Below are 9,467 nucleotides of genomic sequence, written 5' to 3' on the forward strand. Positions count from 1 at the left end.
TGAATATTATATGATGTGTCAGGCTTCACAGGGTTAAGTAAAATGTGAAATGACAGACAAGTGAAAAGAACAGAAAAATATTCTTGGCCCTGAACACTTTAGAACAGGTTTTATTGAGGAACTCTCATTAATAACAGCCTTGTTTCAGCTTGATGACACAATCACTTTAAGACGCTACAGAATGAGTTTTGGAGAATTCACTTGACCTGTAGAGGAGCATGTAATTCTTCAACAGACCTGACAGCATGACAAATCCCCACCCACATCTCAACTAAACTCCCCTTCACTGAGTGCTTTGAAGAGCACTTTTAAATTGGATACAATAACATTTTACTGCTCATACTGGAGTCAAATTTAGTTTGCAGGATGTTTATTTGTTATGGAGGATTTTGTCCATCGTGGTATTTAAATACATTTCGGGCAAACTGGAGTCACGTTGAACACGGATGTGTTCTGACACGTAAGCTTCTACAGAAAAAGTAGATAAGCTCCCGTCCTATGAGCTCCCCAGACTCAAATCAGGCTTATTTATAGCGTCAGCGCAAACACCGAGATGAGGGTTACTTTTGAAAGACGTAATCACGATAATGAGGGGAAAAGACAGCAAGCTTCTTTCAGTGACCTGACCTTTGACCTCCCCGTGGAGCGAAAAGAAAAAAGAGGGTAACCATTAGTGTTCCCAAACTTGTTTTCTGGAGACCCGCTTTTTAAAAATGACAAACCATCAACGTTCCTGACCATTTCTACTTCCATTCCTGCATCACCTCATATTATCTTGAATACGTAAACCAGCCACTTAGAAGAGATATACGTTTGAGGTATCACAACTTTGTTTCATGTGTCATTGAAAACGTATACACATGTTAAATAATAGACACACTTGTATTTAAAAAATAAAAGCATGGAGTAAACTAGCCTTTCATGTTAGATTCAAAGTTATAAGTAAGCTACAATTCTAACAATATGGACATTCAGACTCCCTCGTGTGGCTCAAAGGTTCACTGCAGATACAAATGTTCAATAAAAGACGAGAGAAATTCTAATTTATTTGGTGACCCAAATAAAATCTCCTTCGACCCACCTGTGGGTCCCACCCCAGACTTTGGGAATGATTGACCTATTGTATCAAAACTTTTATAGCAAACTTGCATTTCCTCTTGTATCCTAATTTCTCATGAATCCAGCAAGTATCGAGGAAGTGATGATTATATTTTTGTTTTGGTTGTAATCCTATTAATTGCAATGTTTTACTCATCAGCTAGTTTTATACTAGCTTTATAGAACTATAACAACCAAACCGGAAGAACATTTTGTGACAGAATAAATATGAAACTATTCCCAATTTGAAACTTGACATGGTTTTAATATACTCCAGTCAGATAGCTAATCTACTGAAAATTATTTTAGATCATGGGAAAAGAGGGCCTATTTTTTTTTTTAAATCACCACCAGAATTGTCTTTTACTCCGACATCATTGCTTCAAACGTCGAATCACAAACACATTGTATCTATCTCCGGGTCATCCTCTGGCCCTGCAGCAAGTTTGATGAATGAAGGTGGAGGTCTGTGTGTGAACCAGAGTTCACACTCGTACTGTGGAGAGTCCTGTGGACCTGTGACACATTTTGATGAGTGTCAGTGGGATGGCTGCAACAAGCTCATCACCACCAAGGTCACCTGGACAACACAGGCTGCTGTGTGTTTGGATGTAGCTGTTGGTCTGAACCACCTTCTGCATAAGAAGCTGATACTGATGAATTTCTCCTTTTTACCACTAGAGGTCACTGTAGGATACTTTTTACTTTTACAAAATGTGTTTTACTCATGCAGATATATATATATATATATATATATATATATATATATATATATATATATATATATATATATATATATATATATATATACATTTCATATACATATATAAACAGATGTAATAAAATGCCTGCATATATATATATATATATATATATATATATATATATATATATCTACACAAAATTGTATTTGTGTATATATATATATATTTATATATATATATATATGCAGGCATTTTATTACATCTGTTTCTACACAAATCAAATTTTTGTCTGAAAACAAAATCAAATGGATGGACAACATACATTTTAATGCATTACAATTACTAAATAAATGTTTTCAACACGACAATAATTGTTATTTGACTGCACAGTAATGAGATTAATGGCTCTTTTCATGTTTCCAACTAAAACTGTGATTACTTTTATTATTCAGCTGCCATATTCTGTTAAGTGGAAGTTTGTGTGCATGAAGACCAAGTAAGTAAAATGCACTAATACAGCATAACGTATGCAGTTGTGTAATAAGTACTTAGATCATTTACTTGAATATAAGAAGTAATACCACACTATATAAACACTATAAAAGTCCTGAATTAAGAATACTTCAGTAAAATACTTCAGTATTAATTTATTATTAAAGTATTAACAACAAAATGTACTTTTACTGAAGTATTTTACTGAACAGTAAAATGTACTTTTATGCAAAATGGCCCTGGTCAGTGTTCTATTGTCATATTATTGGTGCATCATCACTATCATTGAAGTATCTACATGTAAGCAGTACTTTAATGTAGTATTTGGTTTAGGCAGAGCTAACTTAGTTTAATCTATAACAATGCGTCATCATTTACAAAATGAAAAATCATAGTCGTTAAAAAAGTGTCGATAGCTGTAAGATAAATGTAAAAAGATTCAAATGTATAATCTGTCCCAATGAAAAGTAAAGGAGAGTACAAGTACTTCAAGATTGTTCTCAAGTACAGTATTAAATGTATTTGTTGCTCTCCACCACTTATTGTGTGTTTGAATTGGGCTGGGAGTCAAAATGGATGTATTGTGTTTGTGTTTTTCTTGCAGTAAATTGTACATTTTAAGTATGTAGCAGATGAAATGACTGACGTGACTATGCTAATACATATTTTGCATCACATGATTTCAAGTTGTTTCTTACTCGACTGGTTTGCAGTTATATGTTTCCTGTGTAAAACCTGATAAAAAATAACAAATACTGTCCAGGAACTACTTGGCAGTTTAAAGCATTTCAAAAGGCCTTCAGTGGAACAGCCTCCTGATAGCAGATCTCCTATGATCCAGCAGAGAGGATCAACGTAATCCCCCTACACACCCCTCTGTTTATATAGGCTCCTCTGTCTCACAGTCGTGGTTTTATGAGGGAAGCAGCGTAGAATGAGCGGGAATGTCTCCAGACACAGCTGGTATTGTATAGGCAGAAGTGAGCAGACAACCATGAAAAACAGGAAGTAGATAGTGGAGGGAGGGTCAGCAACAGCAGCCCCTCCGATCCACTGCATATGGCCTGCGATGGAAGTGATTCAGAGGGCCTCTTCTGCCACCCGAGCCGCTGTGTCAGAGATCATCAGTCATAACTCATCATGCGTCCTCGTCTTTGTCTTGCTGCCTTTGACTTCTCGGGGATCCCATTGTTTCATTTCATTGTTTACAAAGACAGATTAGTTCCATTCAATTGCCCCCTTATGTGAGAGAAGAAGATATGACCTCACAATGCAGTACTTTCCATACAGAAAAGGCCCGCCTTCAGAGCGTGTATTACTTGACTTTGTGGGACTTGTTTTTGTTGTGTCAGTCGTTGGCTAATCAATGGTTAAAGCCGACTAAGGTTTATTGTTACTGAGCTTATTAGGCAGCATTGTCACTGGAGCAAACCTCCGCCCACTCTCACATGTAAATGACTGTGGTAAAGGCAGGTCATGGGCACTCCCCTCTTTACACTGCAACACTTGGCTTTGGCTGCTGGGTGGACAAATATATGACTCTTATTTTTAGAAAAACTGCATGTGACACATTTTGTCACATTTTTCATTAATTTGGATTGTTTATATATATATATATATATATATATATATATATATATATATATATATATATATATATATATATATATATATATATCACACACACTAGTGTAATCTGGCTTTACCTGCTGCTCCATATGGGAAAGCTGCATTCGCTGCATGGGATAAATCCACTTAGTGAGAGAGGGAGAGAGAGAGAGAGAGAGAGAGAGAGAGAGAGAGAGAGACTCAGATTCTCCTACATCCAGCTGATCCATTCACAGTCATGTCTGTCGTTTACCTGCCTACAGCACATGACCAATGGTTGCCTTACAGGGCTACACAGCGCAGTCCTACCTGTTCCTGGTCTACAAGACTCGATCAGCAGCCACTGACCATTTGAAAATATGTGTGTGTGTGTGTGTGTGTGTGTGTGTGCGTGCGTGCGTGCGTGTGGAAGAGAGAGTGAAGAAGATAAATGTTGCCTTCAGTCAAAGAGGCTTTAGATGAGGTCACCTTTACTTCATCCTGTCACACTCCCGAGGATTATGCCAAGGTCTCTGTTCCAGTAACTTCTGTTCCATTTATTCTTTTATTAGGCCAAACAAAATCATTATTTCTGCCACAAACACACACAAAAACAGCTGGATTCTTTGCATTATTACTTCTCTCCGTGAGTCAATAAAGACACTTTACAAAAAAATTAGCAGTTGTCAGAGTCCCAGTCGTCTCCCCTGCGGGGTCGTCCCCCCCCCCCCAGTGAGAGAGAGAGGGAGTAAAAAGGAGGGAAAGGACAGCAACAGGCAGCAGCTGTGATAGAAGGGCTGCCCCGCACTCAACACAACAACAGCATTGTTATCTGAGACCTACCTAAGGCCTTCTCACCCTCCCCTCCCTACGCCCCTACGCTGTGCATATACAGTATCTTTACAGAGAGACTCCCGCAGAGTGCTGCAAGACATTGTTTTTGCAACATGTTCATTTTCACGTCCTGCAAAGCCAGTTGTGCGAGACACAATGGAGAAAAGTAGAGTCAAAGTACAGCTTCGCAGTTCAGTGGTGGTGGAAGATCTTTCATGATCAAATGATATAGACAGGTTTAAGCAAGTTTAAAGCAGTAGATTACTCACTTATCTTAGCAACCTTGTTGTGCCCCACTCCTCCATTTTGAATTTTGCCTGCGTTAAAGAAAAACAGACTAAGCTGTAAAGCCGACTCCATGTTGTTCTATTGATCAATAGCATGCACTTCTACTTGTGATGCAGACATCTTCTTCCCCAGTATTTTTTTTACCTACGAGATGGGCTAACTCAGCTCCTTGTGCCACATTTTCTTCCATTATTTTATTATTTTCAGCATCACAACTATAAGAATGCCTTCTTCCACAATGCTATTTTATTTTCATATATATTTTATTATTGTATCACAATTACTGCTGCCTTCATGTGTATGCAGCATTGTTTATGCTGTAGTTGATCAAGGTGGAGATCATTTGAACTACTTTTACCATTGTTTGGTAGTCTATAACATTTTAGCTTATCATATGGTTTGTACATAAAAACTAGTAAGTAAAGCTGTTCAATTAATATATTATAGTATAAAGCACAATATCTACATCTAAAATGCAGTGTGGTGAGTATAAGATAGAATACTAAACTTCACTAAGTGAAGTATAAGATAGAATACCAAACTTTTGTACTTAAAGGAGCTAAATTCAAAATTCTGATCATTAATATAGTAGCAAACAACTGTACACAATGTAAAGATGTAGAGGAGTAATTTTTACCTGAGCAGAGAATAAGGTCACGCTTCCTCTGTCTGTGTTGTAATCCTAGTTTTTCTAGTTCTTTTAGCGCAGTTAGCACCATTGCTGTTGTTTTTACTGTTTGCGCTGTTAGCGCCATGTTGTTGTTTGCACTGTTAAAAATGTTAGCGCGGTTGATTTTGTTTGCACTGTTTGCGCTGTTGGTAATGTTGCTGTTGTTTGCACTATTGGCTGTGTTAGCACCGTTAGCTTCTAGTCGCCGGCTCAGCTGTCGCCATATTGAGAGGCGAGTGGAGGCGATGGAAATGCTCCGATGTCTGTATTGAGCACCTTTAAGTTACTGTCTTTAGTTACATTCCACAGCTGTAAATATCAGATTTTCATTCCCTGCTCATGAGTTTAATGGATTGAGGCACTGACATATATTATTGATAGATATTGACATAATATGTCTTCCACAGTGAGACTACCACTTCTTAGGCAGGATGTGAAACTATAATACAGAGTTTCTATGTGTTTAAATAAGTATACATTTGCTGTCTTGTGACTTGGAACTGCACACAGCTTGCTTTAAACTATTGTGGTACTTGCAAAAGGGCGCATGATAACCTACCTTTTCAATACATCAGCTGTAAGATAATGTTCATAACAGTGATATATCATGAACCGTCCGTAAAAAGGCCCTTCATATTTATTATGCAATAAGCAGTATTCCTAGTACAGCCGTTTTTTTCTGTATCAAAACACACACATCTGTGTCATAAAGGAGAGATACTTTTTCAGTCAAGTGTACATGCAAATGTGAAGGACAGGACCCCAGCTCTGTATGTCCAATGACATTCTAAACAAGTTAGAATTGATACCATGTGTACATCCTTACATTTCTGAGTTAAGTACTCAAAGACTATAGACAGCCAGCAGAACTGGTTGCTGTTATCAAGGTTTACATTTCTACTACAGAGGATGCTTCTGCTGATACTGCGCTAAAACTTGTTGCTTTGAGTGCTAACAAGAGATGCAGGTACCTAATTCATGCGTTACGCACTCTGGCCTTTTGTCTTGTCAAGTGGACCAGTGGGGTGAAGTAAACTCCCGGTGTCATTAACATGATAATACTGGCAAGCATCAGCATGTGACTTGGCCTAATTGTTTACACCTCTCTGCCCACGGGGAGCAGACTGAAAGCTTTTATTTGGATAAACTGGGTGAATCTACAGGGCGTCAACTGGGGGTTGGGCTGCTTGTGTCTGTTGCCAATTTGCAACTCTCTTTTAGAAGATGAATATATTTCTACAGTACACCTATTGTACCTTGAGGTCTGTGACTATTGCATCTTAGGCTACATCCACACTGCTATGTTCCATTTTAAAACACATATCTTTTGCTATGTTTACACTGAGCATCCACACTAATCTAGAGGTACAGGTCACCGAAAACGGAGGCCGGATAAGTTTGGAAACTCCAGGGTTACCTTGTAGTGTGGACAGACCGAACCGCATATGTTTGGAAAGGATGACGTAGACACCCGCATTCGCTACTTGATTGGGTCTTCGCAGTCACGACGTGTCCTTCCCTGATTCGTCACGCCTCTATCACATGACCCTTTTCCGGAAGAAAACAAACAGCCCGGTCGACCATTGATTCGTTTCAACGTGGATAACGAATTACAAGCGTTACTGGCCTTGTTGTCTATGCTAGCAGCTGTTGTGCAGTTAAATTCTGCATTTTATAATTCTACTACTGCCTACATGCGGAAGATGCAGCTGTTATTGGAGCGATTAGCGGGTGCCGTGTCCAGCGGCGTTATCAGCCCTACGGAGCGGACTTCTGAAGTCCCGGTTTTTGGCTTTGAGGAGGGCGATGGACACAAAACGGAGGACTTTCCTTTTCTTATTAATGCTTATTTTGTTCTGCTATTGGGAAGTTAACAAAGAAACTGTAAACGAACAAAAGCATAAATGCTCTCCAGTACGACAGGGGCTTCAGCCACACGGCAGAGCTATGAGTGAAAACAGACAACAACGAAACAGAGAAAAAGAGTGAGAATTTAATGAAATTTATTGACCCATTATCTAGTAAACTTTGATTTGATTTGATTTTAAAGTGAATTTGATGTGTGTGTGAGAGAAAGATAGAGCAAGACCTGCAGCCTTGTAACTAAGTTTGAAAAATAAAAGTTTGAGAATTTTTCACAATATTTGTCTGTGTGAGTATAAAGAGGAAGATTGTAGAGGAAGATCTAGTATCAAGCACAACCTTATATTATAAAAGAGTACTATAACACTATTTTCTGTAACTAAGCAACCAATCAACTTCCTGTTTACATTGGCACCCGCATGCTCAGTGTACGTGAATAGTCATGTGATATTTGTTTTCAGGCGGGCTAGTGTGGACAGAAATAATTTGGAAAACAATGCTGAAATGCCCGTTTGGATGTAGCCTTACTCTTTTGTTTTTCCTCCTCACCCTTTTGAGAGTATTGGTATACTTGCAATAACCCACTTGTAGTATTATCATTTTCATATCTCATCAAATGAAAAAGTAGGCTTTGGGTAGTTGAAGTGTGTTGCTCTGGAAGTAAAGGAAATCTTGGCGATGTTATCAAAGTAGATGTAGCAAAATTTTAAAAATCACCAGAACTTTTCCACACTGCCATGAAAGCATGCGCTGAAAACTTTCAAATGTCTTCTCAGTGTTTTGTGAAAGGATCCCTCCTTGGTGTCCAGCAACAAAAGCTCAATGCCATCAGAGAAATTTGACCGGCATGTATTTAAGCATTTATTTCTTAGCAGTAAAATGTCTCAGACAGGTGCGACGTGGGTTGGAGGAATACTCCAAACAAAATCAAATTTTGTGTGCTAACAAACTGCTGTTGAATGCGGCCCGGCAGGAAGCGTCACTTTACTGTAAAACCGGTGTTTGTTTGATTGTGTTCACACCTGATAGAAGAGCTGGGCCGAGGGGCTTAAGAACAGCTCAAAGATACCTCAATAAGTACTGTACTAACAGCTCTTTGAGAAATTCAATAAAAAGAAGTTGAACTGAACAGAATTACTTAAAATAGATGGCCTACAAACATATGCAAAAGAAATATGGCCTTGAGAAAATAAAAAGAGAACAAGCATCTTCTAGCACAAAACAATAATAGTGGGCCGAATGCTGCATCCACCTGTAGTTGTTTTAACCTCATCCAGTCAGCAGGATATTGGGCCAAGTTTGAATTAGGAAAGATTGTGTGTTGTTGGCGGTGGGGCTGTTTAAGAGCATATCTTCCTTTATTCTCGCCTAATTTTCAATGCAAGTATATAAATATTAAACTTAAAGAATCTGATTGTTGCCTTCTTCATGTGATGTATTTCCTGCTAAAACAGGATGTTGGGCCGTCCAAACAGCAGGGAGGGATAATTTAAAATTAAAAAGAGGAGAGGCATTTTTTTATCTGTGCTGATTTTGCGGGTTAATTTATGCTTGATCTACTGCAAATCATCATTAACATACGCATATCCAAACATGTCAAATATTTTAATAACACTTTGACTAAAGCACAGGAATACATCAGTTTAGAGGATATCTATTGTATTTGTTCAAATTCCATAAGCCAAGGATAAAATCAAAAGAAAGGCCATTTACAAAATGTAATAATTGTCCTGATGTCCAGCTAAATATAAAATATAAAGATAAATTATTGACAAAAAAATTTGCTAAATTAGTTAATAACTCATGATAACGGGCATTCGTGAGTACAGTGCACATAAAGGGGAGTAATTACATGAGCTTGTACAGTTTTTTACAAGTAGCTTATAAAAGAAAAAAAATAGCCAGAGAAAAATGTCAATAACATGTCGTCA

This window comes from Cebidichthys violaceus, unplaced genomic scaffold (assembly GCF_023349555.1).
Source record: "Cebidichthys violaceus isolate CVI_PGR_0920_01 unplaced genomic scaffold, fCebVio1.0.p SCAF_27, whole genome shotgun sequence".
NCBI classification, from domain to species: Eukaryota; Metazoa; Chordata; class Actinopteri; order Perciformes; family Stichaeidae; genus Cebidichthys; species Cebidichthys violaceus.